Below are 18,629 nucleotides of genomic sequence, written 5' to 3' on the forward strand. Positions count from 1 at the left end.
TACCCTGTGCAGCTGTGGAAGTGGTCCCCGAGCCCGAGCTAAGACGCTCCGAAAGGAGCACTCGGGGTACACTTCCCCGGCGATACCAGGATTAGATCTTTTTTCTGTAACCTATTGTGTGTATATACGGTAGTCCGAAAAACACTGTTATTGTTACTATTGTGGATGCATCTTAAGAATAAGGACATATGTGTGTTGTGTTACGATGCGCGGGGACACGCATCCGAAAAAGCAGGGGTGAATGTGGTGCCCCAAGGGTTAATACCCGGGACGTTAGGGGTTAACACATCCCCCCAGTTTCGCGCCCAAACTAATAGGACGGGCAAGAGGAGGAGACAAGGGGGCGAGCGAAGATAAAGTGAGGGGGAGGAGAGCAGGAAGCGTGGCAGGGACTCACGTGGAGGAGAGAGCACGCTGGACGGAGAGAAACGGCGCGGAGAAGAAGCGGAGACCCGACAGCGGCATCGGAGACAGGGACGGAGTTGAAGCCAGCCGCAGCAGGGAGACAGTGCGTCAGGAGCCCTGCAGCGCGTCATTGCACCAGCGCCGCCGAGGGAGAGAGAGACGGCGACGCTGACCACGTGGGAGAGCCGAAGGAGACCGCACCGCCAGCCGCAGCAGCACCGAGTGACAGGCTGCTATCACCGCCAGCGATCGGCGAGCCGGAGGAGCCGCTGAGTGGGGCAACGCTGCGTCTGCAGCGCCCCCACTAGTGTGCCCCGGTGAAGAGGGAGAAGACCAAGCCGAGACCCCTGCAGGAAGCCGACACGCTGATCGTGACGGGCGGGAGCCTGCAACTGTATCCCGAGAGCCAGGTACCCCCCTTTCCAGGCCAGCCCGGTCACAGCCAGCCCAGCGCAGCCACCTCCCTCCGCAATCCCGGCCCCAGTGCCGTGTCTCACAAACCCTTGCCCGGCAATTCAACCCCAGCACCCTCCATGTGTAGAGGGAAGGGGTCATTAGACTAGCGGAAGCCCCCACTGCTCCCCTGGCGACTTATTTAGGGAGACTGGACACATTGAGAGAGGTCCCCAGGGACCTGCGTTTGCTCAGCAGGGCCACCAGACCCATTTTTGAGGACACTTTCCTCCCACAGCCCTAACGTTGGATTCACCTGGCCATTAGAAAGGGACTAGTGCCATCTTGTGGCCGTCCTCGAGAACTGCATGCTAGGTATCAAAGGGAATATCTTCCCAAGACTCTCACCGTAAGCCTTATGCCCTGGAACTCTTTGGGACATTGATATTCATCAGGGACTCAACAACAGGATGGACTGACATATATTACAGGTTACACTATTGTGGGTGACCCCGAGGAATTGTATTGTTATGCAAACCCGGTCAGCGTGTTTTGTGATTTGATAAATGTTTACTGTTACCTTTATGTACTGTGAAGTTTAGTTGTAGAGTAAAGTGTATAGCGCACTTCTGAGTTAACCGTACGGGCGCGGTGTGACGATCCATTAGTCATAATAAAGCGGGGGTGTTTGGCCCTATCGCACACCGGCCGGTACTTATAACATAAGAAGTGCCCGAGGCCAGCTCGGATTTGAGGAAGTTACTGTTGCCAATACTGCCGGCCAGGTTGGAGTTAATTGATACTGTGTACTTATGTTCAGTTGGTGCTCAGTAATAACTGCTGATTGAATAATTATTGTTGTGTACTGCTACATCTTTACGTTTGCACTATTAATGATAGAGAGGGTCAGTGGGTAACGTTTACCTTCAGCCTTTCAATAAACCTGAGTTAATCCAGCAGCAAGTGTCCCTTTCATTGAAGAGCTACCTCCTGCCCACCCGGTTAACAAGAACCCCGACGGACCTGGAGTGCCCCGACGTCGTGAGGTAAGAAGCAAATTCTTCATTTGCATCCCAGTGCACCACACTTGTGACCACATTGTTTAAACAGACATTGTAGGGGCTCTGCACACACTAAATTAACTGATATTAATAAATAGTGGAGATTTGGTTTATTAATTGATCAATGCATTTAAGCCTGCAGTCCCCTTCACGGGACCCCACTTTTCTGCAGGTCCTGCAGAATAAAATTCTCGAAACGTTGACATAAGAAACAGGTCTCTGTTCAATTATTTTCAAGTCGCCGGAGTGCCGCCTTATCTCCTGTTTTACATAGTGAAATCCTGAGGGGTTACCAGAGGAAAGCACCTGGTGCCATTGCCAGGAACTGAGCTGTGGAGTGCCGGCCGAACATTGTTTATATATATATATATATATATATATATATATTTTTTTTTTACTTTATTAGTTGTTACCTATATTTATTGACTGTGTTATTTTTCCATTCCATTAGAGAATCCTGTAAATCATTATAGACACTAAACTAACTAAAGATTATTTATAACAATTCTTACCTTCAGTTACAGCACATTAGCAGCAACATGTTATGGCTCACTAAACATGCACATAAGTAGACACATTATGACCATGTGGTGGGATACGGTCGGTTGGTCGACAGTAATTAGGTCAACACCACTAGGTCGACATATGGCAAGGTCGACATGGGGCTACATCGACAGGTCATTAGGTCGACACACGCATTAGGTCGACAGTCAAAACGTCGACGTGGGGTTTTTCACGGTTTTTTGAGCCGACAGGCGGTATTTCATGCTCTACCATCCACTAGGGCGTGGTGGGAGAATAAAATAGTGTGCTGAGCGCAGTGAGGCAAAGTGCCCGAAGCATGGCGAGTGCAGAGAGCCATGCGAGGGGACGCGGTGCACTTAATCCTGTGTCCATGTCGACATTCGGGTCAAAAACAGTGAAAAACCCCATGTTGACCTTTTGACTGTCAACCTAGACCATGTCGACCTAATGCTTGTCGACCTAATGACCAGTCGACCTTGTCCCATGTCGACCTAGACCCATGTCGACCTTGCAGTATGTTGACCATCCAATCCATAACCATGTGGTGTACTGCTTTCTCTCCTGCCATTGGCCCAACAAGGGGCTAGTGAGTGTCATTAGCATGGACTCTTGAGCAACAGAAGATCACTGTCCTTGTCTAGAACTCCTGTGTGGCCCCCTGGCAGGCTGAGTTGAGCATGGGTGGTCCTTTTTTGCTAAAATATGCTAAAACTATTCCCAATAATTATTTCCCAGCAACTGCATGGATACTGGGTATTAAAAGGTTCCACTTCCTACTCTTGATTTGGAACTGAAACCTCCATCCTTTGCCATAAGGTCTAATCACTGCTGCATTATTAGACATTAAGGGGGAAATTCAATATGTGGCAAAACTTTTTTAAAGGCAAGTATGGGAAGATGTAACTTGTGCAGAAAGAATTAGATTTGGGTGAGTTATTTTGTTTCTGTGCAGGGAAAATACTGACTGCTTTATTTTTACACTGCAATATAGATCTCACTTTGAAGTAAAACCCCACCCAAATCTAACTCTCTCTGCACAGGTTACATCTGCCCCACCTGCAGTGCACATGTTTTTTTCCATTTGAAAACGAACTTGCCTTTGGAAGTGAACCAGAATAAGGGCCAATATTTCAAGCAAACTAGAACCCTTTTACGCAAAATCAAACGGTATTTATCTCAGTAAAAGCAAACAAAGAAAATAAACATTATTAAACAGAGGATCTGCAGTGGAAACTCATTTATTTAATATTTAATTAATTAAGGAGGGAATTTGGGGAGTATTTTATTAATTCATAGGAAAACTGTCTATTTTTTTCTTATTCTGTTATATGGACATTAGGGCTCCTTGACCATTATACTAACACTGCTGGTGTAGTAAAGTTATCACTTCAGAGCTAGTTGTACTTGTGCTGCAGAGCAGTCTTTTTCTTCTATTAAAAAGACCATCATAGTATTCTGTCATTAACCCCACTGTATGCATTATCGTAATGATCCTAGAAAAACCATGCATTTTAAATAACTGAAAATATAATATTGCATGCTGGGAAAAGGCTGTCATCCCAGTTGGGACACATTGCAGGAATATCATCACTTGCGGCCCTAGTCATTCAGGGAATGATAAATCCTGGATTGTACTAGAGAATAGAATACCAGGATACTTGTCCGTGAGTTGAACCTTAACAGGATATGGGACATACAGTACAATCCAAAATGATACATCCTCTTATAAAGTACTATATAGAGTACTAGAGAAGTAATAAATACTGGGCCTGATTCAGACCTGCTCGCTAGGCAGTGTATATTTGCCTAAGGGAAGAGAAATCTTCGATGGTCACCGACCATCGATTGATTTCTCACCCATTCGGAAATAAAAGTCAATGAAGACTGATTTTTATTTCCATCGCTGTTCGCCAAATGACTGTCGACCTAAGTCGGGTCGACAATACGATCCCCACCCCACCAGAGAACACTGGTCATGGCAGATTGCTCAGCACACATCGCTGTGTGCTGAGCAATCTGTACTACACTATATCGCTCAGCACGGAGACTCCATCGTTCTGTGTATGTGGGGCGTAAGATTTGGCAAACCTTATTTCAGTATATTTTCCTTGTATCTGGCCAAAGTATATATAAAGGCCTACCTCCCAACTGTCCCGGTTACGGGGGAGAATGTTCCAATTTTTGGTGATTTTCCTGCGGCCCGCCTGGGACTGGCAGTGTCCCGCGGCAGGGGGGGGGGGGGGGGAGTCCCCCCTGTCACCCGTGAATAGATGCTGTGCGGATGCACACACTCTTCATTCCCCACAGCAGTGAAAATGGGGGCGTAGCCTCGTGGGAGCGGTGCAAGTATAGGCCACACCCCCTTTATCTCCCCCCCCACCCACAATTTTTGGCGCACCTTTGACGCGCATGCCAGCAACCCTCCTCCGGCTTCCTCAAAGTTGGGAGGTATGTCAAGGTGAATGTAAAATAAAAATTATACCACAGGAATGTTCTAAATTTCTATAAGAGTTTTACTAAATCTGTGTATGTCCTGTAAATGCTGTTTGTCACATACTGTACTCCCAAAACCCTTCTCTCAACCTTATTATGATAATCCTCCCAATAATAGACCATGGATGTACAGCTTAGCAATAGGGGAAAGGTATGATATCATTATGGGAGCAGCAAACGGTTATAGAGGTCAGAAAATAATGATACCGAGCAGGCAAATGATAGATTTGTGTTCTCAGCCTGTGCAGAGAGATAACGTAAAGCTATGACTATAATCCACATTCCCCAGTACTAGGCACAACAATCTCTAATTAATATAACCGACTGCCAGATGCTGGGCATAGGCAAGGTTTAATACACCCCTATCATCAGCAAGGCCTTGTCCTAACATCAACCATCTACACAAGTCAGGGTTGATAGAGAGTGGAACACCATATACAGACAGTGCCTAGATACTGAGTAAATAGGTGTACCACAAAAGGTGAATATGCGATAGGTCGACAGGGTCAAAGGATCATCATCAGAACGGTAGATAAATGAAAAGGTAGAGATGAGTTTTTGTCATGTCATTATGCTTCAGGCTGGTGCCTCAATATGCTCGGCACACAATTATTTTCTCCATCTATGCCAACATGAATGGTAGAAGAAGCCAGTTAAAAAAAATAATAATGTTGACCTTGTCACGAGTCTTCCTTTTTTATGTCGACATTTCAACCCTGTCAACCTACTGCATGTCACATGTTGGAAATTGCCCATATGTAATGCCCTCACAATGTTACAGGTGTTGTCCAATACCACACATCCCCAGGAGAGTCTAAGTGGGGTAAGCCACTGCGCGATGATTTCCCTCGGTTTCTCTTAGAGGTTGTTGGCGTTGTGTCTCTTACTGAAACCAGTGGTACACAGTGTAGCTTGCTTTGGAAGGAGCTGGCGTTTCGGAGATGCTGCTGCTGTTTATTTATTTACAGTTTCTTATATAGCGCATACATATTCCGCAGCGCTTTACACAGAATATTCACACATTAACATCAGTCCCTGTCCCAGTGGAGCTTACACTTTATATTCCCTACCACATGTACACCACACAGACATTCTAGGGTTAATTTTGTTAGGAGCCAATTAACCTACCAGTATATATTTTTGGATTGTGGGGAGAAACCGGAGTACCTGGAGGAAACCCGCGCAAATACGGGGAGAATATACAAACTCTGCACAGTTAGGGCCATGGTGATAATCGATCTCTTGACTTCAGTGCTGTGAGGCAGTAATGCTAACCATTACACCATCCGTACTGCTGTTGCTGTGGTAAGATGATGTATCTACCCAGTGGGCTGTCACCGATATTTAGTACTTAATTTGCCCTGTATCACTTGTCCACATGTCCGTGGTTAAGTGGACAGTGGGAACAACTGCATTTTTCAGGGCACGGAGGACACTTTTTTGGAAGTCTCTGTAATATCTTGGGTATCGTCTGCCTAGTTAAGTGGAATGTAGATGGGATTTGGTACCGGGGATACAATACCTCCATCAATCGGCTAAATCCCACTCCACTGATAGCGGACACCGGACACTAGTCTAACACCAACATAGCTGTCAAGGCCACAGTTATCCACTTTGCCATAGGATAACTTGTTTGACATATCGGCACACATTGAATACCCCCCATAGTGTGGGTTGGATACAGTGCTGGTTGGATGTAGTGCAGGCTGGATACAATGCAGGTATAGGATGCGTTTGATACAGTGTGGGATACAGTGCAGGTTTGGTACAGTGAAGGCCGAATACAATGTGGGTTTGAGAAAAAGCAAGTTAGAGAACAGGTTGGATACAGTGCAGGTCACATACTCCAATAGTACACTTACTGTGACAGCAGGTGTCAATGGTGTCAGCAGAACGGGAGTGCTGGCGATGTCCTCGTTTCAAGGGGGCTAGTAGTGTACTCAGTTCAAGTGTGTGGGCAGTGTCCTCAGAGTGGGAGTGCCAGCAGTGTAGGAGTACTTGTGGTGTACTCAGTGCAGGGAAGCACATACAGTTGATCAGATGAAATATTGGTCTTTATTCTTGTAGCAGGTGTACAGCATACAAGGTAATCAGCACAGCAAGAAAGTTTACAGCATTGCAGCATACAGTTCTCACAGCATAGTACAAATGCTTAAAAATGCTCCAGTGGTCCTTACCGTAGCCTGCACCCGGTATATCATTTAGGCAGCTATTACGCCATCAAGACCTCCTTAAAACAAAAACCACCACTGAAGGGGTTAATAGGGTGCTGTAAAAATCACACTTTTAGCCGCGACATTCGACAGGGCACTGGGTGTTCGCGCGGGGGGGTTTCCTGTTGTCTGTATGTGTGGGGGGGCGGCACACCATGCCGCTCCGGGTCGCCTCCTGCACCAGGGGGCCATCTGCCTCCATCTCACCCCTCCTCTGGCTGCGTTACCACTGGGGGGGGAGCGTTCCCTCGTCCTGCGCTGGGGGGGCCCAGCCGGGTCCAAGCCGGGGGCCTCCTCCGTATCTTGCGCTGTGGACGGGGGCCTCCTCCTCCGACCTCCCATCCTGCCTCTCTCCACTCTCTCTGCATCCCTTCTCCAGTTTTCTGGGCGGCCGCAGATGGGGGCTCCGGGGGATGGAAGCCGGCAGCACCCCAAGCGTGCAACCATCCCCGGCCTCCAATGGAAGTAACCCGTTTTCGGGGGTTATCCACAAATATTAAGTATCCCCTGAATGTACCAAAGAGGAACTGCAGCAGGAATCTCCGATACCTGCTGCGATCCCCCTGCATCGCCGCTGTTTGATGTATCAACATCGGGCAGCCCGGCTTCGCATCCCTGGGCTATCGCCATTCTGAGATGGCGATGGCCCATTGTAGCATATGGGCTACGGGATCGCACTGTTGCCGAAGCGGGGTCAGCACTAACCGCGCATGTGCAGACCCCCCAGCTTCCGGTTGAGCCCTTTCGGAGCCCTGTCCCTGCGCTTGTGGGATAATATATCCCAGCGCTAATTTCCTATTTCACAATGCGATCCTGGGTGGTAATATTCCACCCATATCGCATTGATAATTGATAAATTGGCCCCATATTGTTTTGGATATTACTTATTACTTCAGGAAGGCACACACTGTCACACATACATACACATGGAGTAACAGGGAGAGAGCTGGGAGTACTGTACTCTGGCTCCCAGCAGCAGATGCTCCCTTTGTCCCTGAGAAGTTTTTTGCCTCAATAGCAGGGATATAGTAATCCTCCTTTAAGCAGATGGTAACTGGTGGTGGTGGGGGTGGAGCAGTGTATTGAAGGCATTGATTACGTCCCCACAATGTGAGACTGTGCCACCGTGACGCTCAGCCACTCCATCCTACTAGGGCAATTACCCTGCTTCATTAGAAAAAAGTGTTTGGAATTATTTAGATTGCAATTTTAACAAATTATAGGCTGCCCTGTATAGTAGACAAATTAAAGCTGACTGATGGGAATGATTAATAGTGCTCCGTAATATGTGTTTTCTACATATAAATAGATGTAATGCGAGAGAGAGAGAGAGAAAGAATATGTATAATTGGCGGTGGCACTCTAGTCTCAATAAATCCAAAAAATTGGTAGCCAAATCATAGTATTTTTGGATTTATTGAGACTAGAGTGCCACTGCCGATCCTACTATGCTGTATGTGTCTTGATTAACCGGACATTCTGATTTATAAATAAGGGTTCCGCCTCGCAATACCTAAATGAGCAAGCCAATAACGAATTACAGTACAAGACAATGTGGGAAAAGAACATGGTAAGTAAAAAGCGCTGCATCAGGGGACAGGACACTGAAGCAAATTTTTGGGTGGTAGAGATATATATATATTCTAGAGAAGCACATGATGAAGTAAGAGGGCCCTGCTCGTGATAGCTTGCAATGTAAATATATATATATATATATATATATATATAACTGTATATAATAACACATACATATAGTGATTTGCAGTGTTACTATGGTTACAGTAGGAACAATGCTGACGTTTTCCTTGTTTACAAGTCCTGTTTTTTTTAAACCTCACCTGACAACATAACTTTGCACAGCCCGTGTCAGGGAGACCTGTCCTAAAATTACAGTACAGCATTGTTCCCTGCTGAGAGTCACCAGGACAGCGCCCACAAACACTTCACACTTTGTAGACAGAAATTAGGTACAGTAGCTGTAGCTTGTATACTATCATTGTATAAGCTGTTCCTTTCTCCTGTAAGGAACCAGGGCCGGTGCTAGGGGGTTCGGCGCCCTCCTGCAAACTATAAATTTGCGCCCACCCAAACTTTACAAAGGGAGGGTGTGGCCACACAATAATGCTCCCACTCCAAATTACACCACACTGTATCACAATCTTATTCACCTAACACAGCACCAGTGCCGTAACTAGCCATTTTGGTGCCATGTGTAAAAAAACAGGGACAGTGCGCGCCGAAGGCGCGCGCAAAATTGTAGAAGCGTGGCTTTATGGGGAATTGGCGTGGTCACATAAAAGTACCAATAACACCATAATCCCCATAACACATTATGCTTCACACCTCAAAGCCCATAACATATTATAGTAACCACACACAGTAATTCACATTATTCATAATGCCACACATCAATGGGCAGAACACCATAATGCCCATTACACATTATGCCACACACTGTAATTCCCCTTAAATAATATGCCATGCACTATAATGCCCATATGATTGACACACATTATGCTACACATAATGCCCCGAGTACTCCTGCATATGCCCACATTTGTAGCATTGCTTATTCATAACACCCACACCAGTTGCGAAAAGTAGTTGCTCTGCTTACAAGTAGTGCCCACACCAGTTGCCGACAGTAGTACCGCTGCCTACACACGTGCCCACACCAGTTGCCGACATTAGTAGCGATGCATATAGACGTGCCCACACTAGTTGCCGACCTTAGTAGCGCTGCCTATACACGTGCCCACACCAGTTGCCGACATTAGTAGCGCTGCCTATACACGTGCCCACACCAGTTGCCGACATTAGTAGCGCTGCCTATACACGTGCCCACACCAGTTGCCGACATTAGTAGCGCTGCCTATACATGTGCCCACATCAGCTGCCGACATTAGTAGCATTGCCTATATGCGTGCCCACACCAGTTGCCGACATTAGCATATAGTACAGGGGCTATGTACAGGGGCTATGTATAGTACAGGGGCTATGTATAGTACAGGGGCTATGTATAGTACAGGGGCTATGTACAGTACAAGGGCTATGTACAGGGGCTATGTATAGTACAGGGGCTATGTATAGTACAGGGGCTATGTACAAGGGTTATGTATAGTACAGGGGCTATGTATAGTACAGGGGCTATGTATAGTACAGGGGCTATGTACAGTACAAGGGCTATGTACAGGGGCTATGTATAGTACAGGGGCTATGTACAAGGGTTATGTATAGTACAGGGGCTATGTACAGGGGGTATGTATAGTACAGGGGCTATTTACAGGGGCTATGTATAGTACAGGGGCTATGTACAAGGGTTATGTATAGTACAGGGGCTATGTACAAGGGTTATGTATAGTACAGGGGCTATGTACAAGGGTTATGTATAGTACAGGGGCTATGTACAAGGGTTATGTATAGGACAGGGGCTATGTACAAGGGTTATGTATAGTACAGGGGCTATGGACAAGGGGTATGTATAGTACAGGGGCTATGTACAGGGGGTATGTATAGTACAGGGGCTATTTACAGGGGGTATGTATCTATGTACAAGGGTTATGTATAGTACAGGGGCTATGTACAAGGGTTATGTATAGTACAGGGGCTATGTACAAGGGTTATGTATAGTACAGGGGCATGTATAGTACAGGGGCTATGTATAGTACAGGGGCTAGGTACAAGGGTTATGTATAGTACAGGGGCTATGTACAAGGGTTATGTATAGTACAGGGGCTATGTACAAGGGCTATGTATAGTACAGGGGCTATGTATAGTACAGGGGCTATGTATAGTACAGGGGCTAGGTACAAGGGTTATGTATAGTACAGGGGCTATGTACTGGGGGTATGTATAGTACAGGGGCTATGTACAGGGGGTATGTATAGTACAGGGGCTATTTACAGGGGGTATGTATCTATGTACAAGGGTTATGTATAGTACAGGGGCTATGTACAAGGGTTATGTATAGTACAGGGGCTATGTACAAGGGTTATGTATAGTACAGGGGCTATGTACAAGGGGTATGTATAGTACAGGGGCTATGTATAGTACAGGGGCTAGGTACAAGGGTTATGTATAGTACAGGGGCTATGTACTGGGGGTATGTATAGTACAGGGGCTATGTACAGGGGGTATGTATAGTACAGGGGCTATTTACAGGGGGTATGTATAGTACAGGGGCTATTTACAGGGGGTATGTATAGTACAGGGGCTATGTATAGTACAGGGGCTATGTACAGGGGGTATGTATAGTACAGGGGCTATGTACAGGGGGTATGTATAGTACAGGGGCTATGTACAGGGGGTATGTATAGTACAGGGGGTATGTATAGTACAGGGGCTATGTACAGGGGGTATGTATAGTACAGGGGCTATGTACAGGGGGTACGTATAGTACAGGGGCTATGTACAGGGGGTATGTATAGTACAGGGGCTATGTATAGTACAGGGGCTATGTATAGTACAGGGGCTATGTACAAGGGGTATGTATAGTACAGGGGCTATGTACAGGGGGTATGTATAGTACAGGGGCTATGTAGTGACTATTAGGAAATGATCCAGGATCTGGTAATTCATGGGTTACTATTCCTAGACTCTAGTATTAGTAAAATAACAGGTAAAGTCACTGCAATGATACCAACTTATTTAGACTGGAGATAAGCAGCTGATATATTGCACTATAAAATGAGGGCTAGAACAATGTGATTTCCAAAACAACAGTTAATGCAGAGTGGGGACTGTGTGACCCTTGCAAGGTCAGTGTGTAAATAAAGCCTCTCTCCATCCATCATTATCCCCCTCACTCGATGCTCCACACTAGCAACCCTCTTGTCCTGTCCTGAGCACCTGATCCCTCCGTGGCCAGGGGGAAGCTATAATGCTCTGCTCAGAAAATTAGCTTCCCTGTAACCCCTTCCCTGCAGGGCAGAGAAGACTGGGTGGTCACCTCCTGAGTAGCAGCAGCATAGCACATACACAAACATACTTGCTGCTGCTGCTGCCACCACCATCCGTCCTCAGTCACCTGTAAGACTACGATGATATGCATATGTGACATCCACTCACGGAGAGAGGGAATGTCTGACCCGGGGATTAACCCCTGACGCTACCACTGCACTTACATTTTCAGCACTACCACTGTACTCGAGTCACAGCCCGGCAGCTGCTTTGAAGTTCCCACTGCTGCTGAGTTCAGTACCCGCCTACTCTCTTACACAAACAGCCTATAGGCAAGCTGCTAACTCCTAAATGCACCCCGTGCTGTGCCTGGCAAGGGTTTGTGGGAGTTGTAGTTTTAGTATTTGCTGCCGGGCTGAGGGAAGGTTGTGCGTGCGGACCTGCCAGGAGGGATAGCGGCCGGTTCTGGTGTCCTATGAGCCGGCCGATAAATCCGCCTCTGTCAGCAGAGGATGTACAGCAGGGAGGGCGCCTCTCCTGCCCGGCGCCTACCTGCTTTGCATCCTTTGCTGAGCGGGTAGCGCCGGCCCTGTAAGGAACTAAATAAATGCAACATGTTACATATAGATGTTGTACTTATGCACGGAGTGCCGATGTAGGTCAATTAAATACTTAATTTACATACATCTGCATACATACACTAGGGTACGTTTAAGGTTAGAGGATCACATACTCCTACAGATGAGTTGTAAGAAAGTATTCTTATGGTGTAAGAGGCTTTTCCAGGGCTTGTGCATTTCCGCAGGCACACAGAGCAGTGCACAGTACGGATGCAGGTCTGTGTATCAGGGGGAGGAGGGCATACACATCCCTGCACTACAGCATCTGCTGCTACTTCTAATGCCGCTTCTGCTACTGATATTGCTGCTGCTGGGGTCTCTCATCCAGCACCTCTTCTTTTCTCCTCGCACCTTACTTCCCCTGCCTCCCTGGCCTCTCCCCCTGTGCTCTCTGCCCCCTCCCTTCCACCTCCCCCCTCTGATAAGAAATGCTTTCTCCACAACTTTCAGAATTCGCTGAGTGATCTTCTCTTCTTTCGAAATCCTGTTGTTTCTGTACCTTGCACCCTCCCTCCTCAGCTGTAAACTGCCTATTATATGTGATTTTCTCCTCCACTCACCCTCTTCAGTCTCAGGAACAGCTGAGGGCAGCACAAGGCTCTGGGACCTGTAAGTGTGTTCTATTTCCCCACCCTCTATTTATACTGTATATGAGTAGGGTATTGATAGACAGGGTACCCCCATCTTACTACACACACCTGCACTCTTTCCTGAACATAAGCTCCACCACTATTTCATGCTTACATGGACTTCTTAATAATGTTATATGCTTTTTTTATGACAAGACCTCCTTAATTTTATTTATTAGTGGCTTAAGAGTGTAATGTATATTGTGATATGTCGATATAGCACTAGGGTAACTACCTATTGGGGTCAATACAATTTTAAGTCTAGATAAAAGAGTTGGGAAAAATTAGTTCTGGAGCCAGATAAAATTGAGTATTCATGCTTACAGTCCTTGTGGAGGGAGATTAGGAACCGCTGTAAACTGCTTACGATTCCATGTGGAATGGAATGTATACTTAATAAGCGCTATAAATTATATAATTATTGATAGGAATTAATTGTGCTTAGGAATTTCTTCAGGATGAAACGCTTGTTATCGTTACAGGATACAGAGCTATTGGCTCTGGGACAAGGTAGGAAGTGTTTGTATATCAAATAGAATCGTAGGCTGCTTAGTAATTAGTCCAAGTTCCACTAAGCAATTGGATCAGTAACGATTCCAGTGCTAGGCTCACAAACAGCTGCTCAAAGTCTATAGCTAAGGTAGGACTGTTTATAATGCTGGGAACACTTATCAGGACAGGTATCTCCAATCATGCTCATTAATGACTAACTTCCCTGAATATTATTTGCTTATCATATACTTATAACTGAGGCTGCTGGTTCAGGTGTATTTTATCAGGAACGCACTCATCACTTAAGATGTTTACGTTGTATTGTTTTATTAGGGACAGTTTTATCTATGACTCTCTGCTTCTGCCTCATTTATGGGACGTGACACTACGCCTGCGGCCCACGTCGCCCACATGAGTACAGGCCACTGGCCCTATTATCCATTTTGGCATAGAGGGAAATTATATATTCGTGTGCTGAGCGTAGTGAGGCACCAATGCCAAAGCATGCTGTTCGGAGGCGTTGCACTAATTCGATGTCCATGTAGACTTATGTCGTCATAGACACCATAAAGTGACCTTTTCCTGTGTTGACCACTTCCATGTCGACCATTTGCTTGTGTTGAGCTTTTATCCATGTCGACCTATTGCATGTTATTCATGTGTTGACCTTTTGATTGTCAACCAATAGTGGTTGACCTACTGACTGTCGACCTAGACACTGTCAACCTAATGATCCATGCCAGCACAAACACCAGCAAGGCTCCTGCTCTAAATACAGGCCTCCCTGGCACCTAAGCCCCCTAACCTTCCAAACCCCGGCAGCACGACCTTCTCAAAACTGAAGGTGAGACTTTGGGGCTGATTCTGTTTGATCCGGTAAGCTGCCTTCGATACACACCCCCTCGCATGTGGCCGCTGCTGGAAAAATCATTAGATGGAAACTGACTTTTATTTGCATGTGCCGGGATGAAGTCTGGGCGGGCGGCTGAGTGTGGTGTAGTATAGATGGGAGCATTTTGCCGGCTAATGCCACTTGGGACATCGCTGTATTCGCCCCTGCAAGAGAAAGCACTGGTTCTCATTACCTCCTCGGGATACGGTCACTAGGTCGACATGACTGAAGGTCGACATGGGGATAGGTTGACAGGGTCATTAGGTCGACATGGGGTTCTTTTTTTGGGTACTTGTTTCCTAGCACGGCACCCAGATTTTCTACGTATGTCACCGTAGGGAAATCGCATGGCGGCATGCGATGTGATTTTTTTCATGTAATTTTTTTTTAACACCACAATATCGCATCGCATTGCACGGCATGTCCCGCAAAATCACATGCGATTGCATGCGATTTAATAGGGTGTGCGATGCCATGACATTAGGTATACAATAATATGATTGAATGTCCCAAAAATAGATGTAACGCACCCCCCCACTATCCACGCCACTCCGAAGTGTGGCGAGGGGCGGCGGAACGCGTCCTCCGACTTTCCCATTACCCCACTATTCACGTTGGCGTGGAGTTGATTTTATATAGTGTGGCCAGCGCAGCGAGCCACCGAGCCCGAAGCGTGGCGAGGGGACGCAGATTACTTTACATGTATTCCGACGCCGGAATCCCGGCCGCCGAAATCCTGACAAGGGTGGGACGTGGATCGCCCCCCCCCCCCCCCCTTGTGGGCTCACTACGCTCGGCACACTAATTTATTCGCCCTCTACGGGTGTCGTGGACACCCATAGAGGGAGAAAGTGTTGGGATTTCGGCGGTCGGGATTTTGAACCCCGGGATTCCGACCGCCGGGATTGTAACTGAATCCCCTACAGACCACCAAGCTATTCCTACTACAGGCAATACCTGGAAAACAGATATTTTTGCATGAACGGGTGCTAGATGGTCTCCCGACAGTCTGGTCAGTCGGGATCTCGACTTACAGAGCTATTCTTCCTTATGGGAGTCCACAACCCCCATAGAGGGAGAATATAAGAGGTGGGGAGCACAGCAAGCCATGAGCCCCCAGTGTGGTGAGCAAAGCGAGCCCACAAGGGGTTTTGTTGTGCTTGCCCCCTGTCAAAACTCCTGGGAGTCAGGATTCCGATGTTGGTGTACTGACTGTTGGAATCCCGACGAGCAGGATGTCATATCGCACCCACATGAACTGCATGCTTTATTTTCACAGTGCACTTTTTCATCACTCTGTGAAAATATGCAGGTGGAGAAGGAGACCCTGCACCCTGACTGAGCCATCCTTCCTCCTCAGAAGCCTCCCTGCTGTTTTCAGAACTGATTGGGTTAAACAGTTTCCTCTTTTTAAATAACAATTCCTCCTCCAGAAGATCAGGAGGAGTCAGCAACTACAGCCCTGTGTTAGGGGAGCTGGGTTCCTACTGTCTGTTGAGGGATGGGGACCTTACAAATGTGTCTGTGGCACACATGGACACAGAGTCCTCCATTCCTGGCTCAGCGCTGAGGTAAAATCTCAGGGTGTTGAGCCTAGCCTTTTATAGGCTTGTGCATGTAAGTCACCGACGTGCACGTGCATAAAGTGACCGGTACACACCCATATGACGGGGCACGTGCACAATGCGCGCACACTAGTATGGCACTCACAGCTAGGCTGCTATCAGCTCACCCTGCTATGAAATGGTTGGTGAAAGTTTTTCTGGTACTTGTTTCCTAGAACGGCCACAATCGCGGCTATCGTGTACCTTTAAGTTAAGGTACACGATGGCCGCGATGGACCCGATTTCCTTTGAAATCAGGTCCATTTTGCCGTTAAAGGGAAAATCGCGAGCATCGCGTCGGTCGGGACCATTTACATTGGCCCCGACGCGACCGACGCGATGCCCCTCATTTTGCCATAGGCTTCAATGTTAAAATATTTTTTAACATTGAAATCGGGAGCATCGCGTCGATCTTGTGCCATTATAATGGCACAAGATGAGATGGACTTGATTAAGTCCATCTCACATAGTAAAAAATGTGAAATGGGCCAATATGACCCATTTCACATTATATATGGCCCCGTCGTCACCCCACAATTGACGTGAACCCGAAGCGTGGCGAGCAGCGGCGGTGTGCGTCCTCCGACCTTTTCATTCCCCTACTATCCACGTCGGCGTGGAGTTGAGAATATATAGTGTGGCGAGTGCAGCGAGCCACCGAACCCGAAGCGTGGCGAGCGGGCGCGTATACCTGTGAAGTTATACGCGTCCCCTCGCGGGGCTCGCCACGCTTCGGGCTCGGGGGCTCGCTGCGCTCGCCACACTATATATTCTCAACTCCACGCCGACGTGTATAGTAGGGGAATGAAAAGGTCGGAGGACGTGCACCGCCACCCCTCGCGGGCTCGCTGCGCTCGCCACGCTTCGGGTTCACGTCAATCGTGGGGTGGGGTTTACGCTGTAAAATTGGGGGTCTAGGGAATATTTTACATTGAATTCAATGTAAAATCGGGTCCCAGGGACCCTATTCACATTTGATTCAATCAAAAAATTGCGTCGGTCGCATCGCATGCGATGCGATTTTTCCGACACGACACCCCGATGGAAAACGGTGTGGCCGTGCTAGGAAACAAGTACCGTTTTTCTTTAACTCTACCTCCTCAGTGGATGTTGGACAACCATGCACTGCCATAGTATGCAAAAATTGTGGCAAGTCATGCTACAATTCCAGTTCCTCGGCAGCCAAAATGCTGTAGTATGCCTACCCTTGGTATAATACATCTGCAAGTATTGCTTATCACAGGATTAAGAATCTGGGAAACTGATGGTTCTGTGTTTGGGGGTGCGGTTATCATCCTGGCTGACATGACCCACAAGACCAGTGCTGGAATCCCAACATCAATGAGGATGCCAATGTTGGATTTCCAACATCTGGCATCCCCAAAGTAAGTATGCAGGTCTGGTTGGATTTAGGTTGGGGGCGGGGGGTGTTTAGGCACCAGCAGGTGACATAGGATTAAATAATGTATATGGGGGTGAGGGGTGAATGGGGGGGGGGTGTTAGGCAGCGGGGAGGCATGGTTAGGGTTAGCCACTTAGAATGGGTGGATAGCATTAAGATACAGGACAAAGGGGTTAGATTTAGGCTGCGGATTCAAAGGTTAAGAAGTAGGTAGGAGGGTTAGGTTGTGGAGGAGAAGGTTTGCATTAGGCAATTTGAAGGGGGATAGGGTTAGGCTGCAGGGTGAAGGGTCAGGTTTAGGGTGCGGATAGGAAGGTTAGGGTTAGGCACTTGCAAGTAGAGTTAGACTATTGGGGGTAGACAGTTAGGATTAGGTTGCGGGAAGGAAGGATTAGGAGAGGCAGGTGGAATGTAATTATACCTACCAGCAGGGATGCCATCAGTGTAATGGCTACAGTAGTGCCACTTACACATACAGTTTAATGCTACCCTTGTAGTGCCACTACCTTACACACATAATGCCACCACTAGGGTTTACAAATATAATGCCCCCCTGTAGTGCCACTGCCTTACACACATAATGCCCCCCACTAATGTTGCTTACACATATAATGCTGCTTACACATATAATGCCCCCACTAGAGCGGCTTACACATATGATGCTAGCACTAGTGCTGCTTAAACACATGATGCCCCCTGAAGTGCTGCTTACCTACACTTGCTGGTTGCCAATGGTTCCATGCTTGTTGCAAGGGGGGATTACATGCTTGTTGCCAAGGGGCATTACATGCCTGTTGCCATAGGGGATTACATGCTCACTGCCAGGGGTTCCATACTCGTAGCCAGGGGGGGATTACATGCTCGTTGCCCAGGGAGAGCTAAATGTGCATTGCCCAGGGAGTAATTAATGTGTTAATTGCCCGCCCTTCGCCCTGCTGGATACCGAACCAGGCATCCGCTGTGGAGGCGCTGAGTCTCTGAAAGCTTTAGAGACCCTGTGC

General features: G+C 47.3%; 1 protein-coding gene across 1 annotated transcript in view; it reads left to right on the forward strand.

The window, feature by feature from the left end:
* Positions 1–12,907: 12,907 nt before the first annotated feature.
* SLC7A7 (solute carrier family 7 member 7) overlaps positions 12,908–18,629 on the forward strand; it is a 29,470-nt gene continuing 23,748 nt past the window's right edge. The window contains exon 1 of the mRNA XM_083189284.1: positions 12,908–13,218. The gene's annotated coding sequence lies outside the window, so the exon portion shown is untranslated. The remainder of the gene's footprint in view (positions 13,219–18,629) is intronic.

Source organism: Crinia signifera, chromosome 1 (assembly GCF_055691185.1).
Source record: "Crinia signifera chromosome 1, ASM5569118v1, whole genome shotgun sequence".
Lineage (NCBI taxonomy): Eukaryota > Metazoa > Chordata > Amphibia > Anura > Myobatrachidae > Crinia > Crinia signifera.